Consider the following 14,730-nt stretch of genomic DNA (forward strand, 5'->3'; position numbering starts at 1 on the left):
GGTCTCCTCTCAACTCCTCCACCCGCATTTCCAGGTGAGATGTGTGTTCTTTTAGTTCCTGCATTGTCTCATCTGCCATACAACTTTGTTTCAGAACTATTTTAATTGCTTCATCTTGTTCTTTGCCTGGCCATAGGTTTACCTGCTCTAGCGAGGTTAATTGCACTTCTCCATCTATCCTCACTTTCATGCTTCTGTTGTCAGGCTGAGATTTCTCGTCTTCTGGGCCCATCCCTTGGGATACTTCCTCCTCATTTTCTGTAGCCAGGGAGGTCTGTGACTGCTGTTCAGCAGATCTCTTCACCCTTTCGTCCACCGTTTCCGCTCCTCCTTTTTCTTCCTTCCCTCGGTGGTGCTCTCCTTGTCCTCCCGCTATGAGGACCCTTTTGGCGTGAATTTCCAGCTTATCCAGCAACTGGTATCCACCGCCTTTGTCCATTTGCTGTTGATTTTCTTTTCCTTCTTATTTTGTAGTCCCTCTTGGGTGTTCTGAGCCCCCCTTTTGCTCATCTTTGTGTCTTAGAATCTCATTCTCCTCCCTCTGGCTACCTTCTTCTGAGGAAGGACGATAGGACCCTTCATACTTGTTCTTAATATCTCCTTTTTCTGCTGACATTTGTCGGATTACTCCTTTGACTTGTCCACCCGTGATTTCCAGTTCTATTTCTTGTGCTTCACCTTCTTGTCCCGTATTTATTACGGGGTATATTCCATGATAATCGGGCTTCTTTTGTTCGTTGTACGGCGGGGGTTTGAGCTGCTCCACCCATTCACCTGATGGTGGGGCTGTAGCCTTCTCTTTCTCCTGTTCTTTACTCTGTGGTTTTTTTAGCTTCTCTTCCCTTCTTCTCTTTCCTTCCTGTTCAAACCACTCCACTATCTCCCATTTCTTCATAATTTTATCTATACTCTCTTTTTTCGCTTCCCCCCAGCATTCTATTCTTTCCTTCATCTTTTTTTCATTTCCCTTCATCAAATGTCCCACTTTCAGGCCACTGCAATTCTCCCCTTGTCCGGTCTTGCCACTTTTTCATGTATTTTCTAATTTCTTTTTCAGCATCCTTGTGCCTCATTATTATAATTGTAGCTGGAGTAATCAGACTCTTTCCCTTCTCCATCATGCACCCCTATCTCGCCCTTGTGGCACTGTCACGTGGTACTGGATTTCTGTGTACTATTGACTACTTCAGCTGAACGTTTACTCTTTTTCTGGTAAACGTGGTTGTGCAGGAGTCCTTCTAGTATGGCTCTCAAGAGAAACAAGGCAGATATTAGGATCTCAAAGTATAAGTACAAAAAAAAATACAACTTTTAATTCAATAGTTATACTTAAAAATGGATTAAAATCAATCAACTACATAATCAACCAAGTATTGACCCATCCCATAATTTAATTCACTAATCAATCTGATAAATACCAGTTATTCAATTAATTAATTAATCCAATCCAGATTAAAATTAAATTGTTTCAGTCACTCGGTAATTTCTCCCAACTGGTTTATTATTCCTCATCTAACGCCTCATTTATAACATCATGTAATAGTGTGTCCTCTAGTCGTTTAGAGAATGCCCCAGATCTGAAAGAAAACAATCTCTTGTTTTGGTTACACGTATCATGGCGATTCAAGGCCTTACTGGCACAGAGTTACAGAGGCTAGAATGGAGGTTTCATTTCCACCAAAATAATTTTGCTGTAATAAAACACTACAGTAAACACAAGCCATGAGCTAATGAAGAACTCAAGATCATAGCCACAGGTCTTAGCTTTCAAAAAACATTTTTCCTAAAGTCAAAGAGACCCAAGAGTGGATTTTATATGAATATTTTACACTAAGCAGTAGTATTTGCTCAAGAAAAACACGGGAAAGCTATTCTGTGTGTGTGTTCTAGGATTGCGCAATCCACCTTAAGAATTGTTATCACTGGCAGCCCCCCCTGCCAGATGGCCCTTATCGCACCTCAACTGCCACACACACAAGTGCCAAACAAACAGAAGGTGTTCTGAATACAATGGAGAACCGTCATTGGCCTTTAAGCTGTCTATCTCTACTCTACGGTCACCTATTGGCTCATGTGGGGCCTTGTTTGATTCCTAGGAGTCTGGACTACAAATCTAACACCGAATTGTAGTTTGCTGATCCTCCAATGAGAAGTGAGAGATGAACTTCTACTTACGGTTTTCGGTCAGAACCGTGATGATTGTGAGGCGAGCAAAGTGATGTGGATAATACGGTGGAGATATTCCAACTCCCATGGATTCTTGGGAATCTAAGAATATGAAAATCTATAATATTTGTTATGAAAGAAATCACTCCAGTGAGGAAAAAAAGGAAGAGCTTAAAGGCAAGTAAACCAACTGAACTAGCGCCGCCTAGTTCAGGTAACTATCAACTTCATCACACTTGTACGACCACTATAAATCATATTATGCTTTGTGTGTGGGCTTAATAAATAAAACATGACCGTGTATTTAGAGGATCTAATGCACAAAAGTTACAATGAAGTTAATGCAGCCTCATCCCCTAGCGGTGCTCGTAATACTGGGCGAAGCTGTGCGTGTCCGTGACGTTGTTACTAAGAGGAATTATAACTCAAACGCAGGATGATGATGACTGTTCTTGAATATAAAATGCAACAAAATAATTCTCTTTTCTCGTTTTACTCAGGATATTAACTTCTCTTCATGCAATCCTTTGTGTGTGTAGCCGGATGCGCTGAATTGTGCGTATCGTGCCGTGTTCTACTGTAACAGAGTACAAGAACTTCTTTACATACGTCCGAATTTTTGAACTTACCCTTTCCACTTTTATTCCGTTATATTTCCACTAAGCATCTTCGTTACTTGTTACTACAGACTAAAACCAGACAAATGCCATAAGGGAGATTACACTGCTCCTAGACTGGATTGCGTTACGCACGTCCGCACGCTGCATGGAAAAGCACAAGCGCACGCAGCGTGCACGCGCTGTCAAAGCTGGAAAGAGCGCAAAAACACCCAACCGCGGTGAAATGTCACAATTCTTGTTCCTACAGTTACAGCACAAACAAAACATTAATGAAAACACTCCATGCAATACTTCATAAACATAATAATCATTACTCTGGTCTTTGTCTTGTCGATATTATTATTTGTTCATTTTATTTATTTATTCATTCATTTATTTATTTATTTATTTATTTATTTATTTATTTATTTATTTGATGACTACATACTGGACACACTGTGGAGACTGCACACATACATGAACTGATCTATTCAAATTTGTCTATTCTGCCCTTTTACATAATACCATAATTTTTCTGACTATGTAGTCATATAATATAAACCTCTTGCTTTAATTTCACACTGAGGCCTAAACTCTGCTCCTAGCTTGCCTAAAATCACTCTCAATCACAATCAAATTCACAATCACTGAATTTTACTTCTTATTTCTACTTCAGCTTTTTAAGTACAGTATATATCAGATACTTTGAGACGTTTTGCTTAATTATCATTATAAAAGGTGTTATAATATATGGTAAAATATTCTACCAAAATCTTTTTCTAGTATGATACTTGCACTTTTATTCAAGTATTGTTTTCTACTACTTTATACAATACTGGTGTCATGCTTACTTACCTCTGTTCTTTACTTACCCACACACCACACTTTTACTACATCAAACAGCAATCTGAATCATCATTCGGTTCAGCAATGTCCATGACTGATCCATACACAGTTTGCACATTACCGTGCACTTATCACGTGTGTGCTTGTGTTGTGTACTTATCTATGTACACACGTACACTTATCACCGTGTACTTATATTGTGTACTTATATTGTGTACTTATATTGTGTACTTATCTATGTACACACGTACACTTATTATCCACTTATTATCATACACTTATTATCATTCTCAGATTATTATACACAGATTATCATATACAGATTATCATATACAGATTATCATACACATAATACCGGGGGCCCCCCTTTTTCACCGTTCCTACCAAGCAGACCTGTCTCAACCAACAGCGGTATCTAGGAACTAACGCGTTTTTACCACCTGCCGTCCTGCCCCGGTCCGTGAGTTTAATAGCACTCACACCGGAGGATACGCTCCAGGAATTTTATCGTGCACTTTACCACCTGCCGTCCTGCCCCGGTCCGTGAGTTTAATAGCACTCACACCGGAGGATACGCTCCAGGAATTTTATCATGCGCTTTACCGCCTGCCGTCCTGCCCCGGTCCGTGAGTTTAATAGCACTCACACCGGAGGATACGCTCCAGGCCTAACCACTACATAGTACACTCATGAGATTTTTTCCACACACACACACACAGTCACACATCAAAACCTTACACATCAAAACCTTATCTAGTTATGGGGCTTTCCCTTCGTTATTTCTCATCCAGCTCTTTATCTCACCCTTAGGGGTTCTTATCTCGAGGGTGTCTGTCCGCTCTCTTTCCCGGGGCCAATCCCCCCGCTCAGGCCACAGATTCACTATACACAGACATTTGAGTTTAACAGGCGTCTGCTCACCTTGTTATTTATGGCCGGCCTCTGTAGCCTGTCAGAGAGAGCGGTCCCGGTTCTGGAGGCAGTTCACACCGTCCCTGCAGAGGTCGCTTCGTGGTCGCCATTAAATATGTCGGAACTTAGAGCCCGTCTCCAAGTCGGCACATATCAGGGTGAATTATACTGATATACTTTATAATACTTTTATACTATATAATTGTTACTTAAACTTAATTTACTGATAGCACTAACATTAATACGAATTAAAACAATGGGAAAGCTCTTCAGACCTGGATGAGAATAAGCAAACTTCTTTATTGTGGTCAATCAGCCAACAATTCTCTAAGAGAAATTGCCAATTTGAAAGTAACAAAAGAAATCCCAAAAACCCAAGAAAAGAAAAAGCATCTTCATGAAGAGCATCGGCATGCAAAAACAAAAACCCTCAGGACGGTCCTGCAGAGTAACGGGATTTTTTACGCATACCCTTGGCCCCAAAAATTCTCCTCTATATATACGCTTCCAAGCGCCTCCTTATCAGTTCCCCTCCTCACAGGCCCATTTTCATATCACCTTATCCTTATGTCTCATATGTTTTTGTAACGTCCTGTTCCTCACAATCCCCTTGTTTTTCCTTCACCTTTTGCCCATATGCCCATTTATGGATTTTCCTCCCCTTAATTCCCGGGGGCCCAGGTCCGGAAGCCCAGGCCTGTGACCCTGGGTCTTCTTCGTTCGACATAACAATTATATCTAAACAACAATTTTGTTATTAAAAGTGTGCTCAAAAAAGAGCCTCACTCCCTGGTCGAAGTTACATTTGCCTCTAAGTTTTTCCATGCCAGACGTCCTGAAGATTAATCCTTTATTCAACTACAATGGGTAAGTTTCTCCTTTGCTATTCTATACATGATTTTTAATAATTATAAGTCACTCTATGAGTCTGATTTTATGTCAAAAGTTATTATGTTAAAAGAAAGCTCTTATCTATTTGTCATCTTACAGTATATTGCCACTATTGCTAAACTATTGTTGCTATACTGTTGTCCCTATTGTTAAGCTATTGCTACTATAATGTTGCTTGTATACATAAAAGTAAAAAATGGAGTTCTTTGATGACTCCTCTAAACTGCTAAAAGCTTCAACTTTGTTTTGATCGCATGTTTCATGTTATGATCTCAGCCTGTCCTTGCTCAGGCTGGAATTGTTTACCCTTATCTGAAGTTCCCGTTCCTTTATCTCCTCTAACTCCCCTTATCTCTCCTCAGACCCTTCGCCTCCAGGTCAGTCAGCTCATCCTAGTCGCCCCATCAGGTCCTCGCCTCACCATCCTCGTCCTTCTCCCTACCCAAGGCCAGTGCCCGCTGATGTCATGGAGAGCTATCGCCGCTTCCAGCTACTTCATATCACCCATGAGCCCATTACGTGTCTGGAACAGTTCTATTCTATGGCCCTGAGTCCCCTATTTACACTCTTTCTTCTCCTGTCTGCTGAGTTACTATAATAAAGAGTCCCTCTTTTATTCACCCTCTGACTTCTGGTTAATAATATATAATATAATAATAATATAATATAATAATAATAATAGTATAATGTATTCTCTTAAGGTTCAAGGATTTTTCACAACACTTTCTGCCCCTTTGCAACCCTACTTGGAACACTACATATATAGTCAAATTACTGGACCCTATTTACCTACGTATAGTTTTGATGGTTTATGTGACTTTTTGTTGTGTTTTAGTACATATTTAGTATTGTAATATTCACCATCCACTTTATTAAAAACACCTGTATACCTGCACTTCCATGCAGTTATCTGATCAGATAATCATGTGGCAGCAGCTTAATGCATATAATTATGTAGATTTCAAGAGCTTCAGTTATTGTTCACATCAGAATGAAGAAAAAGTGTGATCTCTATGCCTTTAACTGTGGCAGGTGGGTACTTATGAAACTGCTGACCTGATGAGATTTCTATACAGAAAAGTTAACTCTAACGCATAATCTGCCACAGTTCTGTTTCCCTTTGTGTAATTCTAAGAGCAGATCCCTTTATTCTTGTCTTTTAGCAGGGTGACTGCAGATTAATATAAAGTTTTCTGAAAAAAATAAATAAATAATATGCTATAATATACAAAAATGTTGTACAAAATATTTCTTTTCTATAATTTACAATAAGTAGACAAACATGATTCTTTTTATTTTTATAAGTGAAATCGGTTTACAGTGCCCTTTTTTGCTAAGTTCTTACTGGAATGGGGTCATTTTAATAGGTACACAAAATAAATGCTACATTCTTACAAATTGTCTTATATTATTATGTACTTTTTCCATCCAAAATCATTTTGCTTTTCATTTTTAAAAAACAGAAAATCTCTACCATGATATGTTCTGTTATTGAAGGCTGAAATAAAAAGTTTGTATTGTTTTGTAAAACACAAATATTCAGTGTAATGTTGTAAACTTTTTCCAGAGAAGACCAGTGCAGTCATCAAGTCAAGTTTGTTTGAGACAAAACACTCAGGTGACAATCAAAGCATGAAAGTATGCAACAGCCCCCATGCCAGATCCTGGAATTTCACCCGTAATTCCATTAACATAACACTCTTTCTCACACTTTGAATCAAATGGCACAAAGAGACAGATGATACCCTGAGTTAACTTGCCCCTTTCCTTTCATATTAATGAGATACAGGACCCACAAGTCTAATGTAAAGTTTGAATTTAACTAGCATTGTAACTTGATTTGGCTTCTACATGATCCACAAAAATATGCTAGAACTAAACGGAAATAAAACAATGACTTAAAATTATTTTCCCACAGTAACTATCCAGTCTAACTAGAATCAGAGCAGTTTATAAAGAATAGAAAACAACACAATCAGTATTAAGAACTTTATTACTTTATTAAGTTTATTACTTTATTACTTTATTAAGTCAGTTTCACAAAAATTCTGATCCTGGTTAATTCTTATTCATGGAAAGAATAAGAAATAAAAGCTAGTTAGGTTTTTTAACTTTATTTTCTTTTTTGAGTTTGTGATAAACCTAAAGACTAAAACTGTACCAGTTTTTGTGTTTTTTTATTTATTAAATGGTGCACTTTTCATAAAATAGATGCTGTTAAAAATAGTAGACACATTCTGTCTGGAGTCAAGACCCAACTTTAGAGGATTTGATTACAATCATTGCACATCATGGCTGCAAACACTTCTTGACCGACGTCATCCTCCAACACTAACTCTGTACAGTCTCATCTCCTCTCAAACTCACTCAAATTCAATATTTATCTGCAACTATTCTTAGAAAACCTATTTGGAGGCGTTTATTTGCACAATGAAATGCTTAGGTGAGGCTCAGGCAAACTACAGCATTATAATTTAAACAACAAAAAATAGCTAAAGTAAAAGAAAAATAATTAAGAACAGTAATAAGTATAGTTAGATGCAGATGGTCATTGTACATGAAAAGTGTGTAAAATATACAGAGTGTGCAAGTAAGGTGCAATAATATTGAACATTGGTTGTGCAGTCCTAGTATGTTAATGGATACTTTAATAATTTGTAGTCTTAGATAATTCTGTAGTCTTAGCAGTAAGACCATTTATAATTTAAAATCACATGTTTTATTATATAATATGAGGTGTATCACATGAATATGCTTTAATGCTGAGACCTCCAACAACATCACAAACTCTTTCATGATGGCTTCATACCTCCCTGGCAATTATCTGGTGTTCTTAGTTTTTATAGGTGAAAGTGTTACACTTCCTGAGAAACTCTGTTGTTTAGTTTGGAAGTTTTGAGTCATAATTTTGATTGCCAGCTTCAGCGTCTGGCTTCTTGTGCACAGCTTATAAGGCAAGATTATGGGGCATTCCCCAGAGTTCTGCTGTGATCTGCATGGTCTGGCTTTCCTGTCATGTCTTGGTGGTTCTTGTCCATCTCCTCACTGAGGTCTTCTGCTGGAATGGCACTCCTCTACACACACATGTGACTCCAACGTGTATTCACAAGAATTCAGTAGCCCATTCTTTTCATGAGTCAGCATTAAGGTTTCACATTCAACAGCAAGCAGAAACTTTCATCTAGAATTATTCATTACTCAGCTTGAATCATCTCAAGTTATTACACAACTAATATTTAAAAGCAAACATGCATGCATTTATAACAAACATGCATGCAAACATGCATGAATTTATAACAAACATGCATGCAAACATGCATGCATTTCCTGCTTTTGAGCAATTAAGAACACAGAAGCTAGTGAAGTAAACACACCACTGAGGATTCTGAGGTGAGCTGTTTGTGGGCGTTTGGGCTCACAAGTCCGGCTTTTCATCCGAGGGACCTTAGACCTCTGTATCTGCTCCCTCTGCATGGCGCTCTGCTCTCACCTGCTGCAGTCATCACACTCAGTCAGGTATAAGTATACTGGACTGTATGTGTTTGTGTCATGGTATGTATATATGTTTATATGTGTATTAATCTCACATCTGCTTCCTTGCAGTAGCATTTCTTCTTCAGCATCTTTGGCTGTTGGAAAAAGTCCCAGCAGCTTTGGATGCTGTACCAGAATCGTTGTTCCTGACCTGAGGAACGATGGCAACAATGTATAAATTCACCAATGATATGAGTAATAATAATATGTGCTGATTCTTGGCACTGGAATAGTGAGTCAATCAATTTAAATGAAATCGAAACAGTTAATTAGGAACTATTTTTCAGATCATTTAGAATTAAGAAACATTTTGCTCTGTGTGTCTAAATAATTATTATTCATCAATTTCCTTTAGTTTCAGCTTCTGCTTCAGTTCATGCATAGCCTCCTGGTTCCAGGACCGTTGCCAAAGGGCGCATTAGGTGGCAGTGCCCCCCAATTGACTCATCATATGCCCCTGAACACATTTCACTTTTATCTACTATTCTGAGAGATTGAATATAAGTCAATTCAAAGTGCATCCGTGAAATTCAAAGTGCATCCTTGACCTTTCAGCAGCAGTAGTTAGCACACAGGAACAGTTATCTTTACAATAGTAACACCTATCCAGAAATACATAAAACATTATCTTCAGAAATATAAATCAGAAAATTCTTATTCAATTATTACACAAAACATAATTCAACTAAACATTATTATATTTAAATGACTAAAAAAACATCCCATTAAAAAGAAGTGTGGAGGAGCTTTTGTGCCTTATATACTATTGATATACTATTACTCAAGAAAGCCACTAGATGGCACTGTGTTCACTGTTATTGGATGAATACTATGCAATGAGTAATAAATAATATACAATACAAATGTTAAGAGAAAATAAACAGAGAAATTGATCATATCTAAAAGTATTTGAATCATTGAATAAAACATGATTGTCTTGTTTTTTGGCGTTTTGTTTTAATATTGAAAGTGGTCTATTTTAATTATAATAATTATGAGTGAATGTCTGTTTCTCAGACAGAATGTCTGTTTTTCATTAAAAAAAAAAAGTGTGCCTTCCTATGAAAATAAAATGTCCCCATTCTGTGTGTTCTGGCCCTGCCTGGTTTTTGCTGATCTCCTTCACCTCAGTCTCAAAGTAAAATAAAAATGAACCCTTCCATTTAATTTTCACTTATTAGGCCTTAGTGTGGGATGTGGTAGCTCAGTGGATAAGGTGTTGGACGACTGATCAAAAGGGCATAGGTTCGAATCCCAGGTCCACCAAGCTGCCATTGTTGGGCCCTTGTGCGAGGCCCTTAACCCTAAATTGTAAGTCACTCTGGATAAAGGTGAGCGCTAAATGACTGGAATGTAATTGTTTCGTTTCCAAATTCTTGATGCTTATCAAAGCTGCTTTGTTCACTATTGTGTTTGGTACAATGGACTTCAACTTTGCCTTGGAGGTGAATTTCCTACAGGTACAGTTTACTGACCACTAGGGTTGTGATCAAATTGCTGGATAACGTTTTTTAATACCAGGATAGACAATAATATCTGTCTAATAATTGTCAGGTTCATTCCTTAAAATATGCCACATGAGCTTTGTAAAACATTATTGCCTTTTATGTAAAAATAACAAAGCATATAGTAGTGAAATGTAAACAGAGTATTACACCACACAGCATACAAGTGGGATGTGGTAGCTCAGTGGTTGAGGTGTTGGGCTTCTGATCAAAAGGGCATAGGTCTGAATCCAAGGTCTTGAGCAAGGCCCTTAACCGTCAATTGATCAGTATTATAAATTGAAATAAAACAAAATTGTAAGTCACTCTGGATAAGAGTGTCTGCTGTAATGCCACCATGAGCCTCACCTGGTCCAGGCCTGTGTTGATTTGCATCTTCTCCTTCTTCTGGCTTTTCAGTTTCTTCCCGTATTTTTGTTGGTCATTCAGGCTGTACACATCCTCCTTTAACACGCTGATCTCACTGCTCTGGACCTGCATCACTTCTTGAATTTAAACATACATACTACTTATTAAAGTAATATTTTATAATTACTATACTGTTTTTTCTTTCATTACAAGCATTTCATCACATACCTGCTTCTTCATGATCTTCATTTTATTTTTCAGATTGCTGCAGGTTTTCTTCTCTGCCTGAAGCTCCTTATTGTATTTGAGGCAGATTTCAGTCTCATGGTTCTTCTTCACATCTTGCAGCACCTTGGACTATTGCTGTAAAGTGAACATGGAAAAGGAGAGAAATGTCAAACAGCACTTTTGTGATCATGCTCTTTGCTAATCCTATTAAAAACATTGTGAATTATTTTTCTACTCTTCATGAACACATTTAAAGTAATGCACTGAAAATACTGCAAAATATGCAAGTTTTTTTCAAATAGCATACATTTGATGTCACTTTTTTTGTATTATATTAATCTTTATATTATTCTTTATAGTAACATTTTGTTCTATGTTTATGTTCTGTAAAGTTGCTTTGAGACAATGTCAATTGTAAAAAGCGCTACACAAATACATTTAAATTAAATTGAATTGAATTAAACCTGGGCACGGTGGCTTAGTGGTTAGCACGTTCACCTCACACCTCCAGGGTTGGGGGGTCGATTCCCGCCTCCGCCTTGTGTGTGTGGAGTTTGCATGTTCTCCCCGTGCCTCGGGGGTTTCCTCCAGGTACTCCGGTTTCCGCCCCCGGTCCAAAGACATGCATGGTAGGTTGATTGGCATCTCTGGAAAATTGTCCATAGTGTGTGATTGCGTGAGTGAATGAGAGTGGGTGTGTGCCCTGCGATGGGTTGGCACTCTGCCCAGGGTGTATCCTGCCTTGATGCCCGATGACGCCTGAGATAGGCACAGGCTCCCCGTGACCCGAGGTAGTTCGGATAAGCGGTAGAAAATGAGTGAGTGAGTGAGAGTGAATTAAACCTTTATTTTACAGATGTAATTAGGGGAACTGGAGCACAAAAACTAGAAGAATAACAAAACAAGACACACTTTGATCTACCTAGAAACAGATTACAGATTATTACAGATACAGGATCCCAGCAGAACAGCAGTATGTCTTCCTTACCGCCTGAAACCTCTGCTCGTAGGCCTGCTTCATGTCCATGATAAGGAAACTGTTGTCCTCTTCTTCGCGCGTACATGCTTATTTTCTGGAAACACATTTAACCAAACATTTGAAATCACATAACGTTTTAAGTTGAGAAAAATAAATGGTTATATTTAATTAAATAAATTGTTCTTTTGCAGCTGATCTTTCAAGTGCAGTTCAGTAGAGAAAAAGAGCAAAACATTTCAGTAGAGTCTAAAACCACTTATATACTGAACCTTAAAATCCGAACATCATGTTAAATATAAAGAAGCCATTCTGTACACTGAAAATGGAGAGAAAATCTTAGACAAATTGATTTAAGAAAAAAGTTCTTATCTTCAGTTATGTCTTCCAGAGTCTGTATCATCTTGAGAAAATCCTTCCTTACTTTGTCAAGCTTCTTCTTATAGTCTATATGAGTCTAATTAAGCAGGCACTCCTGCTCCTCCTTCAGCAACTCCAAGTGTGGGTGAGACTCAAGATTACTCTGGTGCTGGATGATGACAGAAGTTGAAGCAGAAAAATATTTAGCGCTGAATGCAAAGCTTTAGAATCAAACTTGGCCACTGGACTGAACCATGGAGCTGTGATCCATAAGTAAATCTGAAATGCATTCTAAAAAATAAGAAAACATAATCTCCAGTTAAAAGTCAGTCATGAAGTCTATATACTAGGGTTAGCGGCAGTTATGAAGGGCATTTACAGCTGATCGAAGTAAAATCATAGAAAGCATTTGGGGTTTTTGGGGAGAGTTTATGCTTTGGAGTCAACTCTCGATTCTTTGGAGTCAACGCTTCTTTAAGCTTGTTACTTCTGTGCAATGAAAAAAAACACCAAATGTGGGAAATCCAGCTAATTTGTTAGATTCAGTAGTGAACAGAGCATAGTACAAGAATAAACACCTAATCTTTAACCACGGTTTTAAAACATACACAGTGCAAGGCAAATAACTGAGGAAGAAGAGAGAATGTGAGGAGACAATCTCTGGGTTTGGAGACAGATAAAAGACATTAAAACTTTAGGGGGAGGTTGATGGGTTTTATAGTCGTGTTAATTGCTAATATTGTTGAATGACTGTTGAAAGGCCTTCGCAAGAATTCATGCACTCCAAAGAAGGTATCAGGTCATTACAATGGGTATGAAATAATAAATACAATAATATTAAATAAAAATATATAATATTACAGATAAAATTTAGACTTCAAGGATGTTAGACTTGATTAGTTAAATAGTCAAATTATTTTTAAACTTAATATAATTTAGAAAAAGCATTATCATTCATCATTTTCATTAATATATAAATCTCAGCACATCTAACCCTCTATTTTCATGTCATTATTCTGCAGAAGATTTATTTACTGTACATTTCACATCCTAAAGCTGTAGAGCCTGATGAACCCAATTTGTAGATATATTTACACTCCATCATTTATATATTCAGAAATATATTATTCAACAGTAAATTATCAGCACAACAAAGGCAATCTGGTTTAGAGAGGACATGAATTTACTTTTCCTCAATATAAATGTTTTATACTTGACAATATTATCTTAGCTTTATTTATGATAGTGTTTGTTGTTCACTATGCTTCAGTTTTTACTTCATACTTTGATCCTGCAATAATATAAATTAATATTGTTATATAAAAATCTAGCCACAGAGGTTGCAAGCCAATGACTTCTGGGCCGGTCCAAAGCCCGGATAAATAGAGAGGGTTGTACAAGGTTTTTTTTTTTTTTATATTCAGTGTGAAAAGAACATTGCTGTATTAGTGATCAAGACTCTGGTGTCCCTGCATTTCAATGGTGAGAAATAGAGAATAAATTCATTAAGACATCACTCATTTAGATATAACACATTAAACAGACTCCAGTGTGTGATATGTGTGTGTTCCCTGTACACAGTGAATCAGATGGCACACATTTGTACACTGAGTGTTTATCAACCTCTGATTTCCCGGACCTTAATCCCATAAAAAATCCATGCCATGCTGTATAGGGCCAGATATGTTGGCTCAAGTATTCCAGAAATTGCTGATCTGTTGGGATTTTCACACATAGCAACCTGCCAGAATGTCAAAAACCCAGATCAACTAAATAATTGACCAAATATACCGATTATTCATGATATACATGATTGGCTGATCAGATAACTGCATGATTGTATATGTATTTCTAATAAAGTGGACAGTGAGTGTGTACTACACATGTCAATGTTGGCCTATACCATTCTCTATACCAGAGTATTTATTTGTGTTGTAATTATAAGCACCTTTTGCTCTGTTAGTCTCCCCACACCGTTTTGCAATCGAAAGCAGATCTAATGCTGTGACCCCATTCTTAACAGCCAGGTGGTGGTGGTGGATAACAGGTCTTGTAGCAATCTGTCCCAATTTCAAAATGGACAACAGATGAACTTGGGTGTGTATATTATTTGTTGTGAAAGACACTGTCATATACGATACAATAGAACTAAACACTATGCGTAATTTGATTAGTGAATCAACGTGTCAGCACAACATTAGTAGGCTTACAGTACTGCTAGAAATACCTCATTTATAACCGTTTAAGTATATTCAGAGAAAAATCACACTGTTTATTAACTTATTTAACTGCTCATATGAATTTAATTGGTTGCTGTTATTTATTTATTTATTTTTATTGTACTTTAGAATTTTGCAGATTTAAG

Source organism: Tachysurus vachellii, chromosome 16 (assembly GCF_030014155.1).
Source record: "Tachysurus vachellii isolate PV-2020 chromosome 16, HZAU_Pvac_v1, whole genome shotgun sequence".
Lineage (NCBI taxonomy): Eukaryota > Metazoa > Chordata > Actinopteri > Siluriformes > Bagridae > Tachysurus > Tachysurus vachellii.